The sequence below is a fragment of the Triturus cristatus genome, chromosome 1_2, assembly GCF_964204655.1.
Source record: "Triturus cristatus chromosome 1_2, aTriCri1.1, whole genome shotgun sequence".
NCBI lineage: Eukaryota > Metazoa > Chordata > Amphibia > Caudata > Salamandridae > Triturus > Triturus cristatus.
The window spans coordinates 658426514-658444492 of record NC_140580.1 but is presented as its reverse complement, the minus strand read 5'-3'; the positions used below and the strand labels follow the sequence as shown (position 1 = coordinate 658444492).

Sequence of the window (17979 nt, the reverse complement as noted above, 5' to 3'; positions counted from 1 at the left end):
TCTAATTTGTGGATATTCATGCTCACCATTCCCTACTATATCCCATCAAATGGGAACCCCTTTTTCCCTCATTATTGCTTGTACTTCAGGAACACCCTCTTTTAGTACATGACATATGATGTAATGTGGATGTAACACTACTGAATTCCCACTGATCAGAACAAGCTGGGGATTCTTTCAGCAACTCAAGGGGACTCATTAATAGACTGACGGCTTCATTATCCACATTTCGATATGGCCGCTGACTTGGATATCTATTTCTAGTACCCTTTCTTCTATCAGATAGGTTAGCGTTCTAGATGTTACCGCTCCAGATGCGAGTGACGCATGTGACGTCACTTCCGGGATGCCGCACTCACTGGGGGCTGTATATTTTGTAGAGAAACACGCACCCGGGACATCACCCGGTTCCGACGGGGATGGGTAGGTCTTAAGTACTTCGACACCGCCTTCTTGGGTAAGTAGGTTGCCCTTTGACTGTAGTCCACCTTTGAGTCTGTATTCACTTACGACAATGCTAGGAGACCCAGTGGTGGGTCCTTCCTTGGGGCATTTACCCGCAAGTCACTAGGCGGTGTTTCTACCTTCATTTAGACATTAATACTGACACACGCTCCTGCAATTTGAGGTGCGCACGTTCTCTTATTTTTAATCAGGTTGCCTACATCCCCTTGTTTAGATTTGCAAGTATTATGATCTTTACGAGGACCTGCTACAGTATGTAATAAATTGTGAGGCATCTTACTCTCACCGAGCGTCAATGCACGCTGTTCCCTGCATTTTATAACATTTCCATCTGGGGGGGTTTTAATAATTCTGCCATTTTGCTGGACACACGTTTGCCACCCACTTTGACTAGCACATGGAATGATGATTATGATTTTGGTTATGTGGTTGTTTTACCTTTCCACGTATACACATTTTCCAGGATGCTGAACCCGCTGGTGTCCTAGCCCGCCGGATACTGTTGAGGCGCGGCTTTTAGATTAAGTTGGTGAGTCCATGTTCCTTGAATAGAGCAATGTTTTTAACATTAACTTTTCTCTTAAGTTGCTTATTTGGCGACTAGGTCACTGAATATATATATGTATATATATTTTTTTACAAATAAAAATAATGTCAAGGGGAACTATTCCCTTTGAAATAAAGGGTTTACTTTCGTTTAAGCAACTATCATTAATAGTGAGATATTGAATGCCAGTATACCCCACAGTTTATGTATATGCTGTAACCCTTTCTCTTTCAGAACACACTTAAGGGTATTCAACTGGCAGCAATACATTAAGTGGTAGGTAGTTTTTTCACATATACCACGGTGTGTAGGTAGTCACATATTATACGATTGGTCCTGATGAATTGCCATAGACCCGGTAGGGCTGTCAAGGCAAGAAACATGTTGACCCATTGGAGTAGAGTGTCACTTTGTTCTGATTCATTATGTCAGACAAAACCGCCTCTCCTTTTTCTTTTAATCAGGTAGGAACCAGAGTTAAATAAATTATAATGGTTACCTAACCTGTTTTAACTTTCACCCTTCACACACACCTACACTTTCTAGGCCCCTCACTCACACCTCACCAATTGGCAAGGAACAAAAGATCTCCGCCAAAGAGCCCCTCATTGGGAGCCCGTTGGGGATTGCAGCGCCAACCCAACGAGGAGCAGGCCCAATGATGAAGCATGACACCTAGCTGGCTGGGTGTGTGAGGGCCCTAGTTCCGAAATAGGGAATTCCCCTTAGGACCCACCTCACTGGTTGGAGGTGATGGGTATAACTGTCCTCTCGGTATGCATTCTCTTATATATCTCTCTTTTTCTTACCAATCTAACCCTTGAGGAACAGCATACTCCTTTTTGTGAATTGAAGCTTGGGCACTGTATGCTGGACCTCTCCAAAAGCCCTTAATCCCCCCCTTTGTTAATGACTTCATCCAACTTACCATTGAAATACACCAACAAGGAATTGAAAGGTGACTAGTCACCTTTTGCGAGGGGCTGTCCACTGCACGGCAAGACGTGACTACATCGTTAATGCCATTTAAATCCTTTTGAACTAGAAACACATTTTTTGTAAAAATCCACAGATTATGCAGCAGAGGACTAAGTAGCAACTGTGGCAAATCCATAATTATGTGGAAAGTGCAGCACAATCCCATCATTTCAGAGGTCCTGCCAGAAAATCACAAAACTGAATCCGAGTTGGCACAGAGGGGAATAGTGACATGTGTAAATACTGTTACACTCCATATCCCTACTGTGTGCATTTTTTATTAATGGCAGTGACACATTTTAGCCTATTTGATTTGTTGTAATTTTAGTTGGTGGTAGTCAATGCAGGGATGAACAAAACTCCTTATGTTACCATGCTGTAAACAATACAGTCTTCAGGAAGGGAACCTGTACCCTCTAGGGCTAGCCAAACTGTGCGTCAACAATTGCCCCATTATATTGAAGTGGCACACAATGCTAGTTCTCACGATTTAGGCCACGCCCCTAATTGGATTGGCCACACCTCTTTAAGAGGTTTGCCACACCCCGTTTAGAGTACCCCCAGTTATTTCTTTCCCACTTAAAGCACCGCCTGACAGAATATATCCATGGTAAACAACAGAGGCCTTCCTTCTGTCCCTAATTGTTAATATTCATTTTGCACCTAATGCAGACACTGCTGCCTTCCAGTGTCTGCCCCTAGGGCAGCCTTCAGACAGCAGGACTGTTTGCCATTGGTGGCTTGTCACAAAGAGGCAGTCCTAGAGTGGCTGGGCATGTTATTCCTCTGCGAAGGATAAGGGTGGAGGAGGAGCCGGCTCTCTGAGAGAGCCAATCCAGGTGAGTGAAATGTTGGCACACCCCACAGATAGCCTTTTAAAGCTGCTGCCCAGGCAGTAGGAAAAGTAACTGCACTACTGGCGAACAGACAAAGCCAATATGGCGTCTGTGAATGAGATTACACAAGCTCCGGATATTCTAGCTAGAGTATAGGGCGTGGGAGAACTCAGCAGGGCATTTTTTTTCCATAGCCCATAACAAACTAACAAACTTTTTCCTTCAAAGGTGGCAGAAGACTTGTTTTGACTCTTCTCTGGGGTGAGGATGCAGGAGAGAAGACAGTACATTAGTCACTGAGCTTGAATCAAATAGTGACCTGTGTGAAAAATACACATATAAACCCCAAAACATAAAGAAATACCAACATGCATAATTTAATCCTGGAGACACACAGACACACAGACATCCCCAAAGGCTATCTTAAAACCCACTTATAAAGTAACTTACTCCTTTTTTGTTTAGACAGGCACAATCATTTCTAGCTGTAAATAAAATTTGCATTGGGTGATTACTAGGTTTTTCTACTACATTTGCCATTTTTTCAGAAAGAATAGAGCTTAACTGAAACAAACAGTTTCAGGGCCTAATTCACAAAGGTAGACTTAGTCCTCAAGTCTAAGTTGAGAACTAAAGTTCTAGTGGGAAGAGTAGTTAGCCTAACGGCTAGGGCACTCTACCTCAGACCTGGAGAACTGGGTTCGAGTCTCGGCAATGACACTGAACATCCTGTGATTCTGGGCAAGTCACTTACAGGCACATGCATCAAACCTTTTTGCGATCGCAAACGGTGCGAATCGCAAAAATAGGCCGTTTGCGATCGCAAAAGTCAGTGTTGAAATGCATCAACTGTATATTTGCGAAAATCCATTTTTTCGCAAATATAAGGAATCGCAAAACATTCTGCGAATCAAATAGCGAATCGGTATTAGCGTGTCCCAATTAGCGAATCGCAAACAACGATTCGCTAAATGTATGCATGACAAATCGCAAATAGCGATTTCCATGAAAATCGCAAATTAGCGATCGCTAAATAAGAAGGATCACAACCAGGTGGTAATCATGAGTGCAAATCACAGACAGGTGAAAACCAACTGAAACCCATTTAAACACACCCAGAATGAGCCAGCACTGTTCACAATGGCAGGGATTTACCTGATGGCGAGGAGGATGAGGCTGCAGGCTGCCGCACAGAGACGGAGGCGAATGAATGAGCGCATCTTCAGAGTCCGCATAACTTTGCTAGGCCAGCAAGAGGATGAGATATACGACAAGTATAGGCTCAATGCAGCAATGATCCATGATCTAATCAATGAATTGGACCCCATAATGCAACGACAGACACGTAGGACCAATGCCATCCCAACGCATGTGCAGGTCCTATGTTGCCTACACCTTCTGGCGTCAGGCAGTTTTCAGGGGGTCATTGCTGTTGCGGGAGGTGTGTCACAAAGCGCACTTTCAAGAATATTGAAAGCATTCCTTGATGCCATGATGGCCGTGATCGGGTCTCATATCAAGTTCCCTACCACCGCGCTTGACCTTGCAAAAACCAAACAGGAGTTCTACCAGATAGCTCGTTTCCCACATGTTTTGGGTTGTATTGATTGCACCCACGTTGCAATATGTCCCCCTGCAACACAGGAATATATATATAGAAATAGGAAATGTTACCATTCCCTCAATATTCAGGTCGTTTGCAATGCCAAAAACATTATCACTGACATTGTTGCGCAATTTCCAGGGAGTGCACATGACTCTTATATCTTCAGGCAAAGTGGCATACACACCCGTCTTGTCAGGGGAGAATTTGGAGAGGGACATCTGCTTGGTAAATATGTGTTATAGTTTATCACTGTCATTGTACGTATGTCAATGTGAAGCTGCCACTGACTCTTTGCTCCATTACATGTAGGTGACAGCGCATACGCCTTGCGTAATTACCTAATGACGCCTTACCTCAATCCCACAACTGCCAATCAACAGAGGTACAATGCAGCACATATTTCGACAAGGAACATCATAGAGCGCACATTTGGGCTGTTGAAGAGCCGATTCAGATGTCTACATAAGACCGGTGGAGCACTGAAGTACAACCCTGAACAATGCTGCAAGATAGTAGCGGCATGTGCCATGCTGCACAACATAGCGACAAGGGGAGGAATGGACATCGAGGTGTCTGACAGCGATTCGGAGGATGGGAACCAGCAAGTGCCACAACACCATGCAGCACAAGGGGCAGGCGCAGCAGAAGGGCGTAGGAGAAGATTTGACATCACACAAAATTATTTCTGAGGTGAGTAATGATGACACAGAAACTGACTATTGCTATCAAAGTATTCTTTAATTAAATAAAATTGCCATGAGTGTTCAAGCACACTTGTAATCTGACCAGTGCAATGGACATAAGTGGTTTGCAAATGTCAATTCACTTGTCAGTCTGTGAAAAGTCAAATCCAAATAAATGGTTACGTCACCATAGTGGAATGCACTTGTACATGCCAGTCTAGCGCTTTTTCCCACGAACACCCAGACGCCTGTCAGACCCAGCATTGTCATCCGTTATGTTGGAAGCGGCGGGGGTACTGCTGCGTGTGTTGCGTCTTCCTGCAGTGCGGACTGGAACTGCCACACTACTTAGGCTTGAGCCACCCTCACTACCCTCTTCGGGCGTCGAATTGTTGGCCGCAATTGTGGAAGCATTTAGCAAATCAACTGCATTGGTGACCTGGTCCAGTGCTTTAGCCACATCGCCGCTCCAATGGCACATTTCAGTTTGCATGGTCACAGACCTACGCGCCAGCAGTGCAGTTGTCGTGGCCAATCTATTGTTTGATTTAGCAAACATTTTCAATTGCAGCATTAGTTGACGATGCTGTCTCTTCTGGGATACATTTCCCTCATGCATCACCTTGCTCAGTTGCTGCACACTTTCTGACAGTACTGCTATGTTGCTAGCCATCTTGCCAACTTGCAATTGTACTAATCGTGTGTTTTTTGTCTGCAGGCGCTGCATACGGAGCATCTGTCCCTCAAGACCACCCCAGACATCACTTGGTTGCTCCTCCTGCTGTGTCCTGAGTGCTCTTCCTCTCCTACGCCGGGCTCTGTGATTAGTTCTGGGGACCTGTGGTTGTGTTTTTGTGATGGAAGTTGTCTGGCCATGGCTGCCACCTGGTGTTGCATCAGCCTCATCATCTTCACACTCCATGGTGACTAGGGATGGAACAGTAGCCCTGCGTGACTTTGTTGGACGTGAGGGATTTATTTGCACCACAGGTGTGTCCATCTGTTCACCTGCGCTGGTGTCCTGCATGTCTGGGGAATCGCTATCCACATCTTCTACACGTTGCGCATCTGTGAGGTGAAACAGTGCAACACTGTATTATTTCATGTCTGTGATATTAATTGCACAGTAATAAATATCTGCCTTTGTAAATGATTTTATACTCTATTAAGCTTTTTTGGGTTGTTACTCTGAGATTTGACATTTTAACTGCTTGACCTGACTACATCTCCCATAATGCCCCTCACCTACTGAACGCATTGTGTACTGGATGTTCAGGGTCTGCACTTGGGCTGTACTGTGGTCGAGTTCTACCTTTACATTTTGTAACACTAAGAAAACATACATTCATCTTACCTTCAGATGTGTTTGCTGCTCCGGACGTGTCCAGCTGGGTCACACCAACAACAGCTTCTGGCTGGATGGTGGATTCAATCAAGTCCTCCATGGGAGTGTTCCCAGTGTCTGTTGGTGTTCCCCCTCCTGTCTTCTTTGCCTCCTTCAGGCGGTCAGCTATGCGCACCTTAGCCCGACTGCGCAAGTCGTACCATCGTTTTTTGAGTTCTTCAATGGTGCGGTGTGTCACCCCAATGGCATTGACCCTGTTTTGGATCCGGAGCCAGATTTTCCTTTTCTCCTGCTCTGCCACTTTCAATGATGCCTTTCCAAACAGCTTGTCATGGCTGTGGACTACTCCCTCAATGAGGGTGTCAATTTCTTTTTCTGCAAATTTAATTTTGCGTTTCCTGCCTGTTTGGCTCTCCTCTGCTGTTTGTGAGGCTTCCATTTGATATCACAAGTTTCTCTTCTGTCTCTGTCACACTCCTGTTCTGCTCCCAGAGCCAGCTCCCTCCTCTCCCTGACACTGTGCACTGGAAATGAGGCTGGTGCTGCTCACTTCCTGGTTGTGATGTCATCAGGATGCATCAAAAAGCGACTTCGGTATTAGCGATTTCGCTAATTGCGAAATCGCTAATAGCGAGTTCGCAAATGCCGAAATCGCAATTTATTTAGCGATTTTTAGCGATTCGCAATATTCTCGCAATGTTTTTGTTGCATCGTGTTTTGCGAGTCTTTATTTGCGATTCCTTAAAATTCGCAAATAAGGACTCGCAAACTCTCTTTTTGATGCATGTGCCTGTTAATCTCCCCGTGCCTAACAAAGAATGAATGTGTGTCCTAATGTAACATAACTGGTGCTATGTAAAGTGCTCTGATACCCGATTGGATTCAGGGCAAGTTTGCGAAAGAGTCTGTGTTTAAACATGACATCTAAGTTTAGACCTGAAGTCTAAATTTAGTTTAGACTTCAAGGCTAAATTTAGGCCCGGATTCACAAAAGTAAACCTACACTTCTGTGTAAGTTTATGATTGTTTGCCATTCGCAAAGGAATTTAAGTATAGTATCTTTATAAGTGTACAGGATCCACACATCAAAGGACCCAGTTTTTTATGTGAGGCGACTCCACACTTGTAAAGATTCTACTTTGTGAATAGCAAACAATTGTAAACTTACACAAAAGTGTTAGTTTATTTGTGTGCATCAGTCCCTACGTATAATCCTGAAGTCCAAACTAAACTTAGATTTCAGGTGTAAACTTAGTTTTAAGGACTAAGTTTATCTTTGCAAATCAGGTCCTCAGAGTTCATATGGCACTAGGTACTGAAGCTTTTCTCCGCAATTCTGGCATTAGCACCTGTGCTGGAAAGTAGGGGAAATATGCAGAATTTGCCCTGATCTTATTTCCTAACACTGGGACATACTTCACCCGTGTCTGCACATTGTCTCCACGGGGCGGCAACGTGCAGGTGGCGAGGTAGTTTTCTTGATTTCACTTCCAGCCAGGCCTAAAACAAAAGCCTGATTTAAAGGGCCATTAGCTCTCCTTTTGTTTAAGTATTATTGTGGTTGGGAGCCAAGAAGGGATATGGCGTATCACACTTATATGACCATGGAATGAAAGAAAAAGAAAGGCGCCATGACTTGGTGAAAGGTTTTTTACTGTTATCATACCCACATATAAGAGATGTGCATGCACTGTAAGAATGCACAATTTATCTTTGTGTAATAACAATTACGCAAATAACGATGTAAAAGGAACCTACTAATTTATTTTTCATATAATTCTTTTATAGCGTTACTCAACCTAATGTAGGGTGTCATAGCACTTTGCATCACACACAGAGTACAATAAATCATGCAAGTGTGTAAATCAATGTACAGGAAATGTTACATAAGACAATGAGGGCTACCAAATGTAGTAATCACATATCATCCTTGCTTGTAGACATTATATGTTAAGAGTGAATGGTCGGCAAAACATAAATTCAGGTTATAAAACTTAACACACTGATCAAGGTTGTATGTACTAATAAATCTTTATTACTTCCCAAAGGAACCCTTCTTCGCAATCTGAGAATAACGATTTACCGTACAAACGTGAAAAGTGAAGTCCGACCGCGCAAGAACGATCCATCCCGTGCGTCCGATGTCACAACCGTATGGAAAAAACACCGTCTGCACCGAACTCCCATTGCAACCATGGAGACATGTGCCCACATACGCGCCGTACCCCCCCCAGCCCCCCGTGGTAGCACTTTTTGGAGCCCTCTCAATAGGTTTCGCCAGACCAGAGCATGCGCTGGGTCAGGCGAGACCTAAAGAGTATTCAAATGAATGTCTCTGTGAGAGTATTCAGATTTTACAATCTTCTAGCTAGTCTCTGGCGCTAACCTGAGGCCTTTCCTGTGGAGTCTGACTCGAGGTTGAGCTAGCTTTTCTGGATTCCTCTTCTCTTAAAGCAGTGGTGTCCAATTTTGGTGCACAAGGGCTGGATCCTTGCGAGATTTTCAGAATATTTTCATAAGGTACATTTACATAAAATGAAACTTATTTACATATGTAACAGTTATCCTAAAAATCTAGCATGGCTTCAGCTCTCATGAACCTATGTTGGACACCCGTGCTCTTAAGTCTGTGAGCAACACATGCTGGTTCAATGAACAGCTGAGCAGAACAAGCAGCAGCAGGAAAACAAGGTTTGAAGACTGCAAAATAGGACAGTATATTGAACCAACACAGAGCTGAGATGGGGCTTGTGTCAAATTGGATGTGATGAGATGCAGGTGCATGCCCATTTCACCATCAGCTACCCGGAGTAGCCCTGCAAATGTCTTCCATCCCCCGTCCCTCTTCCCTGTGGAAAGTCTGAATTCAGAGCAGTGACCAGCGGCAGCTCCTCTGCTATGGCCAAGGAGTGTCAACCGCCCCCTGGCAGCTGAGGAAAATAAAAATAAATTGATAATAATACAGAATTATTATCATTTTATTTTTCCTCTGGATGGAGCTGAGTCTTTGGGGGCGGGGCCTTGCCATGACAGGCACGGAAGGGGAGTGCTGGGCAGCACTGCTGTCAGTGCGCATGATGGTTTGGCGGCCGTCTTAGGACGGCCAAACCGTCATGCACATTGACATCTCCCCAACCCGAGCTGCATTGCAAAGTGGAGAGAACAGCAGGCATAGGCACCCAGTCCCCTTTGGAGTAGAAAACACGCCCTCTCAAGCCAATCGCAGTGCTTCTCTCATGCTGGTACCAGCATGAGAGAGAGAAGCACTGGGATTGGCTGTGGGGAGTCTGGGAGCCTCAGCACGTACACAGCAGGAAGGAGAAGAGCAGCGATCAGCGAGGAGCAGGTACATTCTTTTCTTTTTTTGTTTTTTTGTCATCTGTCCGTCCCCGCCACCCAATCCCCCTCCCCCACCCCTCTGCAGCCAGACCAGCTGCTGCAGGCAGTGACAGACTCGTTCCTGACCCCATGTGCTCGCACAAAGCAAACTCTCAGTTCCACCATATGCCGGGCTCAGTGCCAATACATCACCACCAGCTTGCTTTAGCAAATACTGTTAGTACTGAGAAATATATGTTAAAGCCGAGCCTGTCAAAAACTAGCACTGCTCATGTATATTTCTTTCACCTGCACCCCATGGCGCCCGCCACACTGTGCCTGCATGAAAAGGGGGGACCCATGGGTACCACCGTGCGACCGATTTGGTGGGCCCCGGGTGAAGGGGGGCCTGTTACGGCCCCCGAAGTCGGCTGTCCGAATCGTGCAACCTACTAGCTCGTTCGGAAGCCGGCTCCATTGCGCGGCACGAATTGGCTGCACACGAGTCGGACTGACAGGATCGGGTTCGGAAACGATTCGGTCCGCGAGGACGAGATCTTCGCATCGAACTTGGTCATTCGGAATGGGGGACAATTCGGTCGGAAACATAGGCTCCAAATTGGATTTGCTCGTTCCGGAACCCATCTGGAGGCCTTCCGAGCAAGATCGGAATCGAGCCCTTAGCGTGAAAGGGGCGGGCAGTGGGTGTTCCGCCGCAACACCCATTGCTTTTTGATGCTACAAGGGTGGAATAAACATGGAGCCGCACCAAAAATAAGACCAGGAAAAACCTGGTCTTAACCTGGCACAACAAGGAGAAATTATACATTTCTCCTCTTTTTTGCTGCTGCTATGAGCAAATCGCCATTAGTGATTGTTCATGTGCAGGAACGGGTCCCTTCCTGCACATAAACGGTCATTAGAAAATGATGAGTTGCAACTTCTGCAGCACACATTGAAGTTACAAATCGCCATTATTGATTGTTCATCTGCAGGAAAGAACACCTTCCTGCACATGAACAATCATTCCCCGCAATGCAGGCACCCTTGCACTATGATACGTATTATTGTAAGTACGGCGCATCCCTGTGTTTCCAGAGTGTCGAGCGCAGCATTACCAATTGTGGCGTAACACTGTGCTCCATAATTCCGTTGCACATATGCCCCAAATCCAGTGGAGCTGGAAATGAATACATAATTTTTCTCTATAAAGTTACTTCAGAGGTTCGCTGAACTCCAATTAGCAATGCAAATCATTACAGTCCAAGGAGGACTCTTGGATTTGCTTTTTGTGTGCCCTTTTGGCTAAACAAATCTAGGAAGGCCAACTGTGGCGAAAGAGAGAGACTTTATTTATTATGGGTTAATTTCAGAATCCCACTCCTTTGTATTTGGAGAAATTAGAGCACTTTTGGTGAAAAAAAGCATTTCTGATACAAGCTGTTGTTAGCTATTGCCAGTTAGCCTCAATGAATGAGACGGTGCTCTATAAAACAGCACAAAAAAACACAGCATCATTTTTGTTGAGACCAAAGTAATATTGGTCAGTATCAGAGATAATCAGAAGCAAAGTGATTTCTGGGATACTGCATTTCAGGGTTACAAAAATTTGAATAGAGTAACCAGGAAACCAAGTAGATGTTAGCGAAGCTTGCACTGCTCTTTCGTATGTGGTATGACAAAAAAAAACTATAGAAAACATTTTAACCTGAGCAGAAGCCCAGGACAGCTTTAGGGCACTGTTTTTGGAAATAAACTATGAGTTTAAAAGCACCTGATGCAAAATTGCTTGTGTGCCCAACAGTTTTCAGGCACCAATAATAATGTAAAGATAACTCTGGTGATTAATGTTCCAGATGGACAGAGATTTGAGTTTTTTCTGATGGCAGTTTTGACTCATCATAAAGTAGCACAGAGGGTTAATTTGCCTGGCGCAAAGAACGTGTACCATGCAGATCACAGAACTGTACTATATGTGGAAAACATGATGGGTTAGTGCTTTTCTCATGGCGATCCTTTCGTTACTTGCAGTACAAAATGTAGAATCCTAAAATAGCACACCAAGCCATAAACTCCCATCATAGAGCTCCATGCAAGCTGCATGGTATAGGTTAGTTCATTATCCTACAGTTGTAAAAAAGGGTTCATTTGGGTAGAAACACATTCTTATTAGTAAAGCCATAGGCCATATATTGATGTTGTATGTGAGAGGTTTGTCTGTCATTGTTTGACAGCTTCTCTATCAATGTCTTTGCATGGTAGACTTTAAACTTGGTTCAGGGTATCTGTTAAATGCTCTGTCAGTGTTCCTTAGCACCTGCCCCTATCAATATACTCCTTCTTGGTGAAAATAAATCAGTTCTATTTGTTTATTTTTTACAATGATTTTTTTTCACTATGCAACTGTACTAATTTTTAATACGCTGTTTATAATGGTGTACAACTGCCCTATGTCTCTTGTTGACCACCCCTCACCTACTATATCTGTGATTTTGGGTGGTGATTTCTTTGCCAAGATTGGCTCTAATTGACCTCTTCCTAATTCCTTCTCTTTGCATGAATGTTTCTTATCTGCTGAATTATGTGGAGATTTATTGTATTGCCTAATAATTAATCTTGCTATTTTACATGAATTGTTTAATTCTGATCATGTGAGCATTCCAGCTTTTCCAGGTAGAGACCCTTCTTCGATTTATTACAGATTGCATTTTTGTATCCAATGGGCTGACTACTTTTTTTCTTGATTATTCTCTACAGGTGAGCTATTATTGCGACCATAATCCAAATCCACTTCTCGTTCAAATTTAAAACATACCAACTACTCTGGTACGTTTTAAATCTGAGTAGGTGCTTCTTGAGATCAAGCACTCTTAAAATATATCATCTAGTAGTATGGATGACACGTGATTCCTAAACCTTTTTTATCCTCACTGTCTTATGTAATATTTCCTATAGACTGAATAACACACATATTATTCATTATCTCTGTATAATGTGTGAGTGATGCAAAGTGCTTTGACCCCCTACACTGGTAAGAGTAGTGCTATAAAACAAATGAAATGCATGTGAGAGAGAGGCCATGAAGAGGCGAGGGGCACTGTTGGAGTGTGGTAGTAAGGGTATCCACGAAGAAGGAGGTCATTGGAGGTGTGGGGGTGCCAAAAAGATTTTCACACTGGGCACCACCAGCACTAAGGCCGGCGCTGCAGAAGCCACCATTATTGAGATGCTATTGGTGTTTTCCAGGATTCTGCCTGGGAGGGAGCCAAGAACTACACCTCCAGGCTATGCTGCTGCTGGGGACCCTGAAAGTGGGAAGGAGTGGTGGCTGGCCCGGGCCACCCCTCTATTGTCTTCTCTTTCAGCTTTCTCCTTTTCAATGGGGAAGCGTAAGACTCCCGGTAACTCTAGACTGGTTAATAATGGTCTCTCTCACTCCACAATTGACTTTTTTATTCAGCATCCAATTGGTGTAATCTCCAAAGAAATTGAACCGGTGAAAAAGCATCTAGTGGTTGAGGGGCTCCCAAATGTTTACCTCTTTCCCTCTACATTCTCAGTTGCAATACTTACAACGGGCATGACCCACGCCTCAGAACCACATCCTGAAAACAATGAGGTTAATGCTTCTCAACTTCCTAGCCCTACTGCCAATCTCAAGAAAAAATTGTCTTACTCACGCTTCAAAAGCCCCTGTTTGCCCTTAAAATCCGTAAGAAGAGTCACTGTCAGCCCTGTAATAAAACATCTTTTAGAGAGCATTTTGAGAAATTTCTTTTGTGATTGATTCACATTCTAAGATAGTTGAAGGTAGGCTGTATTGTATTAAACAAGCCTTAAGCAAACCGTTTTGCCGTCCTACCACTACTTTAGTTTCTCAATCACGTTCTATTAATGTTGGTTCACCTAATTTCTCTCATTCCAGTAGTGCTATACTAGGCACTCATGCGCCTAATACTGGTACTTCTTTAACCTGTGCCTTCTGCACCTGTTCCTTGCTATTCCTCTGACAATATCCATGCCATTGAATCTTCTAGGCATGGCAGCCAACAGACAGCCTCCAATTTATTACTTCTACTAGCCATGTCACAGGTTCATCCAATGTATTTATTTCTCCACCTTCGACTCTGCGTCTTCATCCTGAAGTTTATCCTTTTGTCACAGTTCTGACCAATGCCTCTGTTTTCCCCCCCAAATACTACCAAAACCATCTCTAAACTCAAAAAATAAAGTGATACACTGGTTGTCCACTAAAATCAATTTCAATTTTTCTGTCTATGATAGGGTTTTACTTGTGAGACACATTCCCTGGGTCTGCTTATCACCCAAAATCTGTCCATAGGTTTTGTGTGGTTGTTACCTTTATAATTCCTGCTGATGTAAGAGATATTCTCCCTAAATTTATAGCTTTCGGGACACTTTTAATGATTCAGTTAAGGTTTCTCCACTGGGCTTTTTTTTTTAACAAACCCTACTCTTCATCATTAGGAATCAATGCTATTGTCACATATAATCCAAACATCTAGCACATTAGAGCATTGATTCCTCATTAGTTTCCATTGTACCTACTGACAACTACTTCGCAGCTCTTGATTGTGTAGACACAACTGCCTTCTTAGCATATGCAACAAAATCTGTTCTGCTTCCAATATGGATTCCTGGATCATTCCCATCAGGGAGAATGTCCTCACCCATAGTACTCTTCCTTGTTATGAGTTTTCTGTGAGATTCGCTTGTCTGGTGTGTCTTGTCAGTTGGAATATAAATGGATTAGCTTCCAACTAAGGGGCCAATTTCAATGTCGGACGGACCTGAGTCCACCTGACATTGATCTGGAAGTGGGACCGACTGACCTCCTATCGGAGGTCCCAAACCAGCAAGTAGGATGCGACCGAACACTGTTTGGTGGCAATCCTATTCTTTACAATGGGAGCATGCATTCTGAATTGAATGCATGCTCTCATTGTAAAGAGCAGAAGTGCAGTTCGTTGAGGTGTCTGCCCCTAGGCTGCCATCCGGAGGTCTTGCACCCATGGGGGCCCTGCTGGGGGCGCCCAAAGTCCGATTCCCACAGCCTTTCTGTGTTGGAAAGGCCGGCACAGAAAGGCTGTGGGAATCTGCCATCATAATCCCTCGGGCGAAAAGAGGAACCCTTGGGATTACAGGTCCGAATGGCTCTCCAAGCTCGTCGGAAGCCATTCGGAAAGCTCGTTTGTATTCCTTTCCGAACGACCACATCATAATTGGTCGGTCAGAAAAGAATCCGGATGGGACATGTCGAAGCTGTCGGAATGGCTCCGACCGACGGTCGGATCCGTTTTCGACCGCATCGTAATCGCCCCCTAAATCTAGTCAGTTGGGTGCCTTATGCAAGAGATTTTGACATTGTTATGTTTCAAGAACCATAGGCCATATATTGATGTTGTATGTGAGAGGTTTGTCTGTCATTGTTTGTCAGCTTCTCTATCAATGTCTTTGCATGGTAGACTTTAAACTTGGTTCAGGGTATCTGTTAAATGCTCTGTCAGTGTTCCTTAGCATCTGCCCCTATCAATATCCTCCTTCTTAGAAAAAGAAAATTCAGTTCTATTTGTTTATTTTTTACAATGATTTGTTTTCACTATGCAACTTTACTAATTTTTAGACGCTGTTTATAATGGTGTACAACTGCCCTATGTCTCTTGTTGACCACCCCTCACCTACTATAGCTGTGATTTTGGGTGGTAATTTCTTTGCCAAGATTGGCTCTAATTGACCTCTTCCTAATCCCTTCTCTTTGCATGAATTGTTCTTATCTGCTGAATTATGTGGAGATTTATTGTATTGCCTAATAATTGATCTCTTTAATTTACATGAATTGTTTAATTCTGATCATGTGAGCATTCCAGCTTTTACAGATAGAGGCCCTTCTTCGATTTATCATAGATTGCATTTTTGTATCCAATGGTCTGACTACTTTTTTTCTTAATTATTCTCTACTGGTAAGCTATTATTGTGACCATAATCCAAATCCACTTCTCGTTTAAATGTGTTTGCCTGGCCACAACTTTGTAATATTGCCTCTAAGTCTGTCTAGTCAGTGGCAGATCCTCTGCTAAGGCAGAGGAGTGTTGCCCCACGGTTCAAAAGGAAAAACAAAATGATAAGAACGTATCGGTATTATCATTTTATTTTCCCTATTGCAGTCACTGGTGGGGCAGGAGGGGCTGACCAGAGCAGGGGAGGAGTGGTGTGGACTCCCTAAGTGTGCATGAACTGTTTGGCTGGCCCTCTTGTGCCGACCAAACAGTTCATGTGCACTTTGCGTGTTCCTACCAGACTTCATTACACAGCCTGGTGATGAACATGCAAAGGCTCTGTGTTCCAGTCTAAGTGCCGATCCACGGCGCTCAGACAAATCATCAATGCTGCATTGCAGCGTTGCTCAGGGGAGACTGTCTGCCCAGGTGCTTCCTGCTGCCGCCAGCAGGGACAGGAAGAAGGCGAAGACGGAGGACAGAGGAGAGGCGGCAGCCAGCAGTTAAAAATAAGTCCCTTACCCCACCCCACCACACTTGTTCCGTAGCGGCCGTTACTGCGTCAGGTTAGGGACAGTGAGTTGAGAATCAACTGCTGTCTTCTGGATCCGAATAGCTTTTTAACAATTTTATCGGGTTCTACTTGTGATTGTTTTGATGTTTGTTTTCCTGTCTTCTTTAACCCCTTGTGTGCCACGCCATTTCCCCGCCCTGTGCCGGGCTTTCTATTAGCGGGCGGAGTTCATGACGAGATGGTCTCGTCATGGGCACAGCGCAACCGCGGCCCATGACGAGACCATCTCGTCATGGGCACTGAAGGGGTTAAGCTATTATTCTGTTTTAAGTATTTTAAGTCTCTGAGCTTTTCTTTCGAAATCCCTATCTAGATCTGTTCATTTTACTCAACAGCCCACTCATAAATGGTTTCACCCTGTATGTTCTGCAGCCAATTGGTGTCTTCGGGCTGGTCCCAATGTAAAGTTAGGAACGCTTCGTGCAGAGCAGCTTATTAGCCTGCCCTAAAATAAATAAGGGGTATTATTAGATCAAATGCTTTGATGCAGCTTGAACAGGATAGCAGATTTAAAGATTTTTCACTTTTTTTGGGTGAGGGCCCTGGAACTTTTTTAGCTTACCACATACCAGCTGAACAGTGAGTTACTCACTATAAGCCTATTTAAGATAATATAGGCTGCTCCAGTTCCCCATATTCTCTTTTGTCCCTAAACATTAGTACTTGCTTTAGCTTTGATCATGAGGATGTGGTGGATGCAATTTCAGAAAGTCTGTCTGGTAAAGTTTATGTACCAGAAAATGTTGTCACGGACCAGTTTAAGTCTAACATAGAGAATAGGCCCCCTTTTGACCAACCTCTTGAACCATGTTAGTCATTAATTCGAGATTACCATAATTCTGGACCTATTAATTTATTTTGTTTAAAGGTCAATGTTAAAACAGATGTTATTGTCTATGGGTCTTGACATATCACTTAATAACTTTCTCCACTATTTACATACCAACTTCTGCCACTGCTAGATTTGTAGAATGTAGCGAATGTTCCATTTCTTTTAAATTAAGCATTGTATTTTGGCCCCAATGTTATTCATTCTGTGTATCAATGAACTTAGCCCTTAATTACTCTCCGAGGGAAATGCTTCACATCGGTCATAAGGCTAGCTAGGTGGTTCTTTATGCAGATGAGGTCATTTTACTTTTGTATACTACTAATGGACTGGAAAAACTTGCAGCTGATTTTGCTGTTTTTATGGGTCATCTAGATTTATATACAAACATTTCTAAAAAGTGCTGATTTGTGGGCTAAATACAAAGACCGAGACACTAAGGGTCAGATTTATAATTATGTGACACTTGCACTGTGTGAAATGGAGAGGGTAGGAATACAATATAGAATATTTCTGCTCTGTCCTTGCCCAGCTGCACTATGTGCTGCCTAGCACCAACGCAGGAACCCTTGCCCCATGGTGGAAGGATGCCTGCGTTGCAGGAAGGATTGTTTTTGTGCAGGCAGGGAGACCTTCCTGCACAAAAACAAACCTCAGAGGCATGTTCCTCTTTCTAAGCATGCTACAGAATGCAGCACACTTAGAAAGAGGAAACAATGAAGAGAAATACAGATATTTCTCCTAGTTGTATCTCAATTATTAAGGTGTACAATTGTGACAC

At 43.8% G+C, this 17979-nt stretch overlaps 1 long non-coding RNA gene across 1 annotated transcript; it reads left to right on the top strand.

Annotated features, from left to right (window-relative positions):
• The first annotated feature begins 4900 nt into the window (after window positions 1-4900).
• Window positions 4901-6268, top strand: LOC146867811 (uncharacterized). Its single transcript, XR_014966142.1, has 2 exons — window positions 4901-5122; window positions 5834-6268. It is a non-coding gene; the product is annotated as an uncharacterized LOC146867811 (long non-coding RNA).
• The last annotated feature ends 11711 nt before the right edge of the window (window positions 6269-17979 follow it).